Source organism: Heterodontus francisci, chromosome 24, assembly GCF_036365525.1.
Source record: "Heterodontus francisci isolate sHetFra1 chromosome 24, sHetFra1.hap1, whole genome shotgun sequence".
Taxonomy (NCBI): Eukaryota; Metazoa; Chordata; class Chondrichthyes; order Heterodontiformes; family Heterodontidae; genus Heterodontus; species Heterodontus francisci.
In genome coordinates this window covers 65,622,369-65,633,674 of record NC_090394.1, presented here as the reverse complement: position 1 = coordinate 65,633,674, position 11,306 = coordinate 65,622,369, and positions in this window count along the sequence as shown.

Here is an 11,306-nt window from a genome sequence, read left to right as displayed (position 1 = left end):
GAGCCTAAAACATTTTGTGGGTGTTGTTTTTGCAAATTAATTCATGTAAATTCATTTAATTAATTCATGTGAAAGCATTATGACATCTAAGTACTTGTGCAAAAGCAAAAGATTCAACAGTCGTAAGCATGTCCCAGACAGAGAGTGTCCTACAACTCAATACATTTCCAGCAACTACACTTTCGCCTTACACCTCACTAACCTGACACATGAGCAACGTTAGTAAAGATGTAGCAAGGTCCCAATCACAGTCATGAAGGAAAATCTCTTTGGTAACCTCTTCCTTCTGGACACACAGGTGGCTGTAGACTGAGCTGTCATTGCCCTGGTCACCTCCGTCCCCAATCTCACCTTTCCCCACCCCACAATCTCCCGGACGCCCATGCTCATCCCCCACATCTGTTCACACCTATCGCACCTCCACACAGGCTCACCACCTGCACTTGTCCACCTGTTCTTTCCCTCCCCCTCATTCCCCTCCCTTCCCGATTTCCTCAGGCCCCTCTGCACTGTCAGTAAGCCCTTGTCCGGTGCCCCATCCGGACGATTTTGCTCCATTACCTCTTGCTGATGTGACCAATATAACATGGCTCTTGCTGATCAGTTTAGGTGAGGTGGTTAGGCGGGCGGGGGGGTGGGGGGGAGCAAATTTCCAGGCCCCTTTTCACAAATGTATGCTAATGATGGGCTTCTTCAAAATGATCTGTAGCAAAGTGGAACAAACAGAAAAGACACATCCCTTGTTCCTTAGTTAAGCACAATATAACATTATCGGGAAACCAACAACCACAACTTGTATTTATATAGCACCTTTAACATTGTAAAATGTCCCAAGGCATTTCACAGGAGTGTTATTTAACACCGAGCCACGTAAGAAGATATTAGGGCAGATGACAAATCACTTGGTCAAAGATACAAAAGCAAAATACTGCAGATGCTGGAAATCTGAAACAAAAACAGAAAGTGCTGGAAATACTCAGCAGGTCAGGCAGCATTTGTGGAGAGAGAAGCAGAGTTAACGCTTCATGTTTTAAGGAGCACCTTAAAGGAGGAGTGAGTGGTAGAGGGTTGGAGTGCTTTAGGGAGGGAATTCCAGAACTTAGGGCTTGGGCAGCTGAAGGCACGGCCGCATTTGTGGAGAGAATAAAATTGGGGATGCTCAAGAGGCCAGAATCAGAGAAGCACAGACATCTTGGAGGGTGGTGGGACTGGACAAGGTTACAGAGATAGGGAGGGGCAAGGCCATGCAGAGATTAACACGAACTGTGAGATCATCCACAGGTTTTATATAAATGCATATGGCTTACCGCATTATGCCAGAGACCTGGTATCAAAGCAGGAGTGCATTCCCGAACTGTGAGATGCAGCACCAAACAAGGAAATGGCAAAGCCAGTGCATAAATGTGCACCATCATCCATCAGGACTTCTAGACATAAGTTACAAAAATTATGGTTTAAATATCCTTCCGTCCTTTTGCTCACAGAAAAATAATTTTAAAATGTTAGGACTGAAAAGCTCCTTATTCGTAACCATACGACTGATTTGTTTTCTTGGGTTTGGTCCTATTTTCTTTATTAACTTCTGCCTTCTTTATTTATGCAGGTTTCTTTTGCTCTGTTATTGTTTCAGTGTCAGGATCATTTATTTAATATTATGAATGGGTCCCAAACAGACTATATTGCTTGCGGTGCGATCCATCACATACTTCATAGGAACCAATCAGATCCCAGAATATTAACCAAAACAAGCTGTGAAGCTGCCTCATACCTCATCATCTGTGAGTTACAAACAATATTGTTACAGAACACAAATATATTTATTATCCAGATAATCAATTGTTTTGTGTCTTGTGCAATCTTTTCATCCTTCATTGAATTCTTTCATCTTTCAAGTATATATCACAGTATCAGCTGTAGTTCAATTGGTAGCACTCATACCTTTGAGTCAGACGGCTGTGGATTTAAGTCTTGAACCTGAAAATCTCAGCTGACATGCCAGCGCAGTACTGAGGGAGTGCTGCACTGTTGGAGGTGCCATCTTTTAGATGTGATCTTAAACTGAGGCCCTTACTGTCCCCTCAGGTGGGAATAAAAGATCCCCAGCAGTATTTCAAAGAAGAGTAGGGGAGTTATCCCTCGTGCCCTGGCCAATTCTTATCCCTCAATCAACATCATGAAAATAGTTTATCTGGTCTTTATGCGATTGCTGTGTGGAATTGGCTACTGTGTTTCCGACATTACAACAGTGACTGTATTTCATCGACTGTAAAGCACTTTGAGCTATCCAATGTTCATGAAAGGTGCTAAATAAATACAAGTCTTTTTTTTTCTTACACTTTTCTTTACAGAACATTGCCTGAATTAATTTTCTCCAAGGCTATAATTAAAAAAAAAATTATAATTGCAATTATATTCAATTTTAAACTTGCAGCATTGTGGAGCTATGATAGCAGCACTAAGCTCCTAACAAGTATGATGGTTTAGGTTGTAATATCTACAAAAAGAGAAAGACATTGCAAAATGTTTGAAGAGGATGTGAGGATGTTTGATGTGAAGACGATGTCTTGTCTCAACGAGCTGTGAAGAGGGATCAAAGATAAAGCTGTTTCCCATTGGCAAAAGGAAGAATGAGAAGGGCAGCACGATGTGAGTTTTTATAATCCTGAGGACTTTATGTGGAACAGACAGGAAAACAGAATCATGTTGCATGATTGGAAGCTAGGAAATCTCAACGGAAAATGTGGTTAAAGCAGAAGCTATAATCTCACCTAATTTTTAGTGCCAAATGAAAGCCAAAACACCAAGGCTTAGATATTCTGCAAAGTTTGTCCCTATCTCCACCATAACTGTTTTTGCCTATTTTCTAGGGATTCGCCCAATTTCTTGCAAAGTTTATGATGAGAGAATAAGAGAACCCCGCAGACTTTCTGGTCCCAAATATTTGGAACATTTGCTGTCTCTATGCCCACTGAGAGCTTAGTGGATTAAGAAAAGTTATTTCAATGACACTTTCAACGCTGACACATTGCAATGATAAATTTACATGGCATTTACTTAGTAGGAATATACACTGCATCATCACAGAAGGTTTTTCATGTAGGTTTCATTGTATCTGTATGGTCCTTGGATACCAGTTTCACAGTAAAGCCAGGTCTCCACTTTTTCTCTGGGGAGTTTCTGCCAATCTCTCACCAGATTAACAATGGGAGGCCAGGAGAACCTCTGCAGAATTTCCAGGGCCAGTATATTTTATTGATCGATTTTATACCTTTTGGCTCCCGCAGGCCCTTGGAAACCACAAACTTGAACATTGGGAACAGCTAATTTGTGGTTCACTTTCAAAATGTTGCACATTGCTTCACCTTTCTGTTTCATCTGCGTAGAGTTCACATGTACAAATGCATACGGACTGTAAGTCATGCAAATGAATCCTATTCAGGACCCAACATCCTCATCATGTTCATCTCACTGCCCTTCCTGTTACAGCAGAAAGTGTGTTTTCCAACTTGAGCTTTAAATTACTTCTGTTTTTCCTCCTAATAATTAAACTAATACCGTGCGAACACTAGCCCCCAATGCTGGTTATCATCACCTCTGCTCTTCCTGGTAACTTTTTAGGAAATCGCTTTATTCTGTATTTATAGCCCACATCACATTGATCATTATGTCAAAAAGCTTTCATTTCTCTCCAGAAAACATTGTGCTCCATCCTAAAAGTATTGTTAAAGGAGATTCAAATTGGATGATACCTCAAAAGCGTGACTGGCAGTTACTGAAAGTTACTGAAGTTGCCATTGATAACAACAACAACTTATATTTATAAAACACCTTTAACATAATAAAATGTCCCAAGGTGCTTTACAGGAGAATTATAAAACTAAATATGACACCGAGCCACATAAGGAGATATTAGGTCAGATGACCAAAAGCTTGGTCAAAGAGGTATGTTTTAAGGAGTGTCTTGAAGGAGGACAGCGAGGTGGAGAGGCGGACTGATGTAGAGAGGGTATTCCAGAGCTTGGGGCCTAGGCAACTGAAGGAGCAGCCACCAATATTGGAGTGATTAAAATCGGGGATGCACAAAACACCAGAATTAGATGAATACAGATTTCTAACTGGAGTTAGAAAAGATTACAGGGATAGGGAGGGGCAAGGCCATGGAGGGATTTGAAAATGAGGATTAGACTTTTTAAAATCAAAATGTTGCTTGATCGAGAGCCTATGTAGATCAGCCAGCACAGGGGTGATAGGGGAAGAGGACTTGGTGCGAGTTAAGATGTAGATTTCCACGTGCAACAACAAATTTGGTTCAGTGCGTGATGGTTAACTCAATGTTTGACCTTCTTCATATCTGGGACAAAGTTCCAAGCAAAGACAGGGAGAGAGAAGAATCCATATACAGAAGGAGCAGGGTCTGAGGATTTACCACTGAGATTTTGAACTGATGTGGAATCTTGAGATGGCCCTGCCCACCTGCTGAAAATTTGGCAAGCCTTCCTCCGCCAGGCCTGGAAACCACACTAGAATTTTGTGTGGCCCAGGCCCTTAATTGGTCTCGGTTGGGATTTCCGCTCCTCTGAGGCAGGAAATCCCGCCTCCAAGAAGGTTGAAGGGGGTGACCTAATAATTATGAAGGGGCTTGATAGGGTAGACATAGAGAAAATGTTCCCCACTTGTGCGGGAGACACAAAAACTGAGATGCATTTACGGGGAAGCTACATAAGCACATGAGGGGGGAAGAAATAGAAAGGAATGGAAGGATATGCTGATAGGCATAATCAGGCATCAGGAGTGGTCTGGATAACTCTATCTGATTTCCCCTCTCCTCGAGGAAGTGCTCATCCTTTACCTGGCACCATGACTAAACCCAAAAGTCAGTGTGTATGGTGGGAATGAGTGTAAGCTACCCCCCGAATGGTGTGGCAAGTTGGGGTCCAAACAGGCTCTTTCATTGGCCAGCTATTGACACAATTATTCACATAGTGTCGACGAATGAGGCCTGTGAAGGAGAAAAATGGCCCCATATATTCATGATTTTAGATCTCCGCATCCAAGCAAACGTTAAATGGTGCAATTGAAAACTGTCAAATTCAGAAAATTGGGAGTTTGTTTAGGTGAAATAAAGGGCTGAATTTTATACTGTCCCAGCAGGTCGTATGGTGGCGTGGGGGTGGCGTAAGATTGAGCGGGAGGCTCCGGGAGGCCTAGCTGCCCCGCCCTCGCCTCTGGGTAACTTTACGGAGGTCAGGCGGGGGGGAAGGGGAACGGCCCACCCACCCAAGGCCAGTCAAGGCCACTTAACGGCCACTTAAGGGCCCTCACCCGCCTCCACACGTATTTTACCCCTGGCAAGCGGGCGTGCTGGGTACGTGAAAGGTCGCCCAGCGATAGCTGCTGGCCTTTCCGCGCCCCGGGGGTGCCATGGCACTCAGGCACGGGGTGCCCGATTGAGGGCCACCCCCGACTCCTTACCCACCCCCACGGACCCAAGACGCCCCCCCCCCGTCTCCCCCCAAACGATCACTCCAGCCTCACCAGAGAAGGACTGATCTCCCTGGTGAGGCATGCCCAACTTACCTGGTCTCCTGGCCTCATGGTGTCGGCTGGGCTGCAGTCCCAGCAGTGGCCACCGCTCCTGGTGGCGCTGCTGTGACTAAGAGCTGCCGGCCCGATGATTGGCCAGCAGCTCAATGAGGCCGGACTTCCTCACTCAAGTGGGTGGAAGTCCTGCCTTGGGACAATTAAAGCGCGGGTCCCATAAAATGCGGGACGGATCCCCGGTGGCGAATTCCTGTCCGCCTAAGGTAAAATCCAGCCCAAATTTGCTGACTCAGACTTAATTCAGTGATAACACTCTCACCTTTGAGTCAGATGGTCATTGATTCAAGTCCCACGGCAGACTTGAGCACATAATCCAGGCTGACCCTTAAATACAGTATTGAGGGAGCGCTGCACTATCAGATGGGACAGTATTGAGAGAGCACTGCACTGTCAGAGGGTCAGTATTGAGGGAGCGCAGCACTGTCGGAGGGTCAGTATTGAGGGAGCGCTGCACTGTCGGAGGGTCAGTATTGAGGGAGCGCTGCCCTGTCGGAGGGTCAGTATTGAGGGAGCGCTGCACTGTCGGAGGGTCAGTATTGAGGGAGCACTGCACTGTCAGAGGGACAGTATTGAGGGAGCGCTGCACTGTCGGAGGGTCAGTATTGAGAGAGCACTGCACTGTCAGAGGGACAGTATTGAGGGAGCGCTGCACTGTCGGAGGGACAGTATTGAGAGAGCACTGTACTGTCGGAGGGTCAGTATTGAGGGAGCACTGCACTGTCGGAGGGTCAGTATTGAGGGAGCACTGCACTGTCGGAGGGTCAGTATTGAGAGAGCACTGCACTGTCAGAGGGACAGTATTGAGAGAGTGCTGCACTGTCGGAGGGTCAGTATTGAGGGAGCGCTGCACTGTCGGAGGGTCAGTATTGAGGGAGCGCTGCACTGTCGGAGGGTCAGTATTGAGGGAGCGCTGCACTGAGAGGGTCAGTATTGAGAGAGCACTGCACTGTCAGAGGGACAGTATTGAGAGAGCGATGCACTGTCGGAGGGTCAGTATTGAGAGAGCACTGCACTGTCGGAGGGTCAGTATTGAGGGAGCGCTGCACTGTCAGAGGGACAGTATTGAGGGAGCGCTGCACTGTCGGAGGGTCAGTATTGAGTGAGCACTGCACTGTCGGAGGGACAGTATTGAGGGAGCGCTGCACTGTCGGAGGGACAGTATTGAGGGAGCGCTGCACTGTCAGAGGGTCAGTATTGAGAGAGCGCTGCACTGTCGGAGGGTCAGTATTGAGGGAGCACTGCACTGTCGGAGGGTCAGTATTGAGGGAGCGCTGCACTCAGAGTGACAGTATTGAGAGAGCGCTGCATAGTCGGAGGGTCAGTACAGAGGGAGTGCTGCACTGTCGGAGGGTCAGTACTGAGAGAGCACTGCACTGTCGGAGGGTCAGTATTGAGGGAGCGCTGCACTGTCAGAGGGACAGTATTGAGGGAGTGCTGCACTGTCAGAGGGACAGCATTGAGAGAGCACTGCACTGTCAGAGGGTCAGTATTGAGGGAGCACTGCACTGTCGGAGGGTCAGTATTGAGGGAGCGCTGCAGTGTCAGAGGGTCAGTATTGAGGGAGCGCTGCACTGTCAGAGGGTCAGGATTGAGGGAGCGCTGCACTGTCGGAGGGACAGTATTGAGGGAGCGCTGCACTGTCGGAGGGACAGTATTGAGGGAGTGCTGCACTGTCGGAGGGACAGTATTGCGGGAGCGCTGCACTGTCAGAGGGTCAGTATTGAGGGAGCGCTGCACTGTCGGAGGGTCAGTATTGAGGGAGCGCTGCACTGTCAGAGGGTCAGTATTGAGGGAGCACTGCACTGTCGGAGGGTCAGTATTGAGGGAGCACTGCACTGTCGGAGGGTCAGTATTGAGGGAGCGCTGCACTGTCGGAGGGTCAGTATTGAGGGAGCGCTGCACTGTCAGAGGGTCAGTATTGAGGGAGCGCTGCACTGTCAGAGGGTCAGTATTGAGGGAGCGCTACACTGTCGGAGGGTCAGTATTGAGGGAGCGCTGCGCTGTCAGAGGGTCAGTATTGAGGGAGCGCTGCATTGTCAGAGGGTCAGTATTGAGGGAGCGCTGCACTGTCGGAGGGTCAGTATTGAGAGAGTGCTGCACTGTCGGAGGGTCAGTATTGAGAGAGCGCTGCACTGTCGGAGGGTCAGTATTGAGAGAGCACTGCACTGTCGGAGGGTCAGTATTGAGGGAGCGCTGCACTGTCAGAGGGTCAGTATTGAGGGAGCGCTGCACTGTCAGAGGGTCAGTATTGAGGGAGCGCTGCATTGTCAGAGGGTCAGTATTGAGGGAGCGCTACACTGTTGGAGGGTCGGTATTGAGGGAGCGCTGCACTGTCAGAGGGTCAGTATTGAGAGAGCGCTGCACTGTCGGAGGGTCAGTATTGAGGGAGCGCTGCATTGTCGGAGGGTCAGTATTGAGGGAGCGCTGCACTGTCGGAGGGTCAGTATTGAGAGAGCGCTGCACTGTCGAAGCTGACATCTTTCAGAGGAAACATTAACCTGGGCCCTCTTTAACACTTTCAGGTGTACCTTAAAGATCCTATGCACTATTCAAAGAACATCAGTGAAGTTCTCCCAGTGTCCCGACCAACATTTGTCCCTTAATCAACTTCAGCAGATACAAATCAACTGGCAGTTCATCTCACTGTTGTTTATTGGGGCCTTACTGTGTGAAAATTGGCTCCTGCTTTTGTCTTCAAGCCAACAGCAGCTCCACGTTTAAAAATCGTCTTTATTGACTATAAAGCATTTCGTGACATCCAAAGCTTGTGAAAGGTCCTCAACTTCTTTTTCTTTTAATTTGTGAATATGGAAAGTTTAATCTTCAATATTTTCAGCACAGAGCTTCGTGTGTTGGGAGCAGATGTTGGGAATGTAGCTGGTGAACTGAAAATGAAAATTTATTCTCAGGAAGACCACAATAATTTAGTTTTATATTGTGCCAAATATGTTTCATCCATTGCTAAACATCAGCATTGACATAGACCTGCAAATAGATTATCTGTATGTCTCTTTGGTTAAAGGATGTATATTATCCTGGTGCAATTTATATGGGAAGAGAGAAAAGGGGTGGTTAAACAGGGCACTGTGTCTGGTGGATTGTCATAAAGTAATTTTTCTTTGCATCATTATATCTGAATATGAGCCAACATGAACAATTAATTGCTCTACTTACATCCTGGTTAGTCATGATGCAAACATAAATAAGAATACAGGCAGATAAAATATATATAACAGTGGAAGATAGTGGTCCTAAGGAACTGATTGCTGAGCTTGTGCTGGTTCACTGAATTCCTTCAAGCCAGATCTGGACATGTTTCGGCTTGGGGCAGTACAAGAGGTAGGAATCTTGAAAGATTAATCAGGGATAATGTGATCTCCTGGACTAGTCTTGATCACCTAAAGGGGATGGAGAGGAATTTTCCAGATTAATTGGCCTGGGAGTTTATCTGTTTTTTCCGTCTCTCCCAGGAGTTTACATCTCTCTAGGAAGGTAGGGAGTGTATGTATTGTGATGCAACTGTGTGGGACAGACTGGGTGGACTAATAGATCTTTTTCTGACTGTCATATTTTATATGTTTGCATTTATAGAGTGCCAGTCACATCTTCAGGACATCCCAAAGCTCTTCATAGCAAATTATTTTTGAAGTGCAATCACTCTTGTTACATAAGTAAGCTCAGCAGCCAACTTGAGCACAGCAAAGTCCCAGTACTACCAATGAGATAAATGACCAGTTAATCTGTTCTGGTGATGTTCACTGAGGAATAAATGTTAGCCAGGACACTGAGGAACTCAATATTCTTCCTTGAATAGTGCCTTGAGATCTTTTGCATCCACCTGAGCAGGTAGACGGTTCAACATTGTATTTAAAAGACAGCATCTCTGACGATGGAGAACCTCATCAGCTTATACTGAAGTGGCAGCCTGGATTATGTACTCAAATTCGTCATGGGACTTGAAACTACAAATTCTTAACTCAAAAGGGAGAGCAGAACTACTGGGCCAAGCTGACAGCACTTAACTTCCCCAACACTTATGTGCCTGTACAAAACAAAATTATATGCCAGCAAAAAGGATAATTTGGGACAGTGTATCATTGGATACAATTAGGCGTAATATATGGAAACTCATTTTGTTTATCCTTTGCAAAGGGCCAGATGATAATACTGGGATCATTTCCTCCACTTACTGCATTGTTTTTACTACATAGATCTGTCTCAAGACAACATCTATAATTAGTTTTAGCAAAATTTAATTTTGCCAGAACACTGGGTATTGTGTAATGAGAGAGGAATAATTGACAATATAGTTGCGCGAGACCCCTTGGGGATGAGCGACCATAATATGATAGAATTCTTCATCAAGATGGAGAGTGATGTAGTTGATTCTGAAACTAAGGTCCTGAATCGTAATAAAGGAAACTACAAAGATATGAGGCGTGAGTTGGCTATGATAGATTGGGAAACGTTACTTAAAGGGATGACGGTGGATAGGCAATGGCAAACATTCAAAGAGCGCATGGATGAACTGCAACAATTGTTTATTCCTGTTTGGCGCAAAGGTAAATTGGGAAAGGTAGCCAAACCATGGCTTACAAGGGAAATTAGAGAAAGCAGTAGATCCAAGGAAGAGGCATACAAATTCGCCAGAAAAAACAACAGACCTGAGGATTGGGAGCAGTTTAGAATTCAGCAAAGGAGGACCAAGGGATTGATTAAGAAGGGGAAAATAGTACGAGAGTAAGCTTGCAGGGAACATAAAAATTAACTGTAAAAGTTTCTATAGGTATGTGAAGAGAAAAAGATTGGTGAAGACAAATGTAGGTCCCTTACAGTCAGAAACAGGGGAATTTATTATGGGGAACAAAGAAATGGCTGACCAACTAAATGCATACTTTGGTTCTGTCTTCACAAAGGAGGGCACAAATATCAAACCTGAAATGTTGGGGAACACAGGGTTTAGTGAGAGAGAGGAACTGAGGGAAATCAGTATTAGTAGAGAAATGGTGTTGGGGAAATTGATGGGATAGAAGGCCAATAATTCCCCAAGGCCTGATCATCTACATCCCAGAGTACTTAAGGAAGTGGCCCTAGAAATAGTGGATGCATTGGTGGTCATCTTCCAAGATTCTATAGACTCTGGAACAGTTCCTACAGATTGGAGGGTAGCTAATGTAACCCCACGATTTAAAAAGGGAGGTAGAGAGAAAACAGGGAATTATTGACCAGTCAGCCTGACGTCGGTTGGGGGGAAAATTCTAGAGTCCATTATCAAAGATTTTATAGCAGAGCACTTGGAGAACAGTGGTAGAATCGGACAGAGTCAGCATGGATTTATGAAAGGGAAATCATGCTTGACAAATCTACTAGAATTCTTCGAGGATGTAGCTAGTAGAGTTGATGAGGGGGAGCCAGTGGATGTGGTTTATTTGGACTTTCAGAAGGCTTTCGACAAAGTCCCACATAAGAGATTAGCATGTAAAATTAAAGCGCATGGGATTGGGGGTAGTGTATTGTGATGGATAGAAAATTGGTTGGCAGACAGGAAACAAAGAGTAGGAATAAACTGGTCTTTTTCTGAATGGCAGGCAGTGACTAGTGGGGTATCGCAGGGATCGGTGCAAGGACACCAGCTATTCACAATATATACTGATGATTCAGAAGAGGGAAGTAAATGTAATATCTCCAAATTTGCAGATGACACA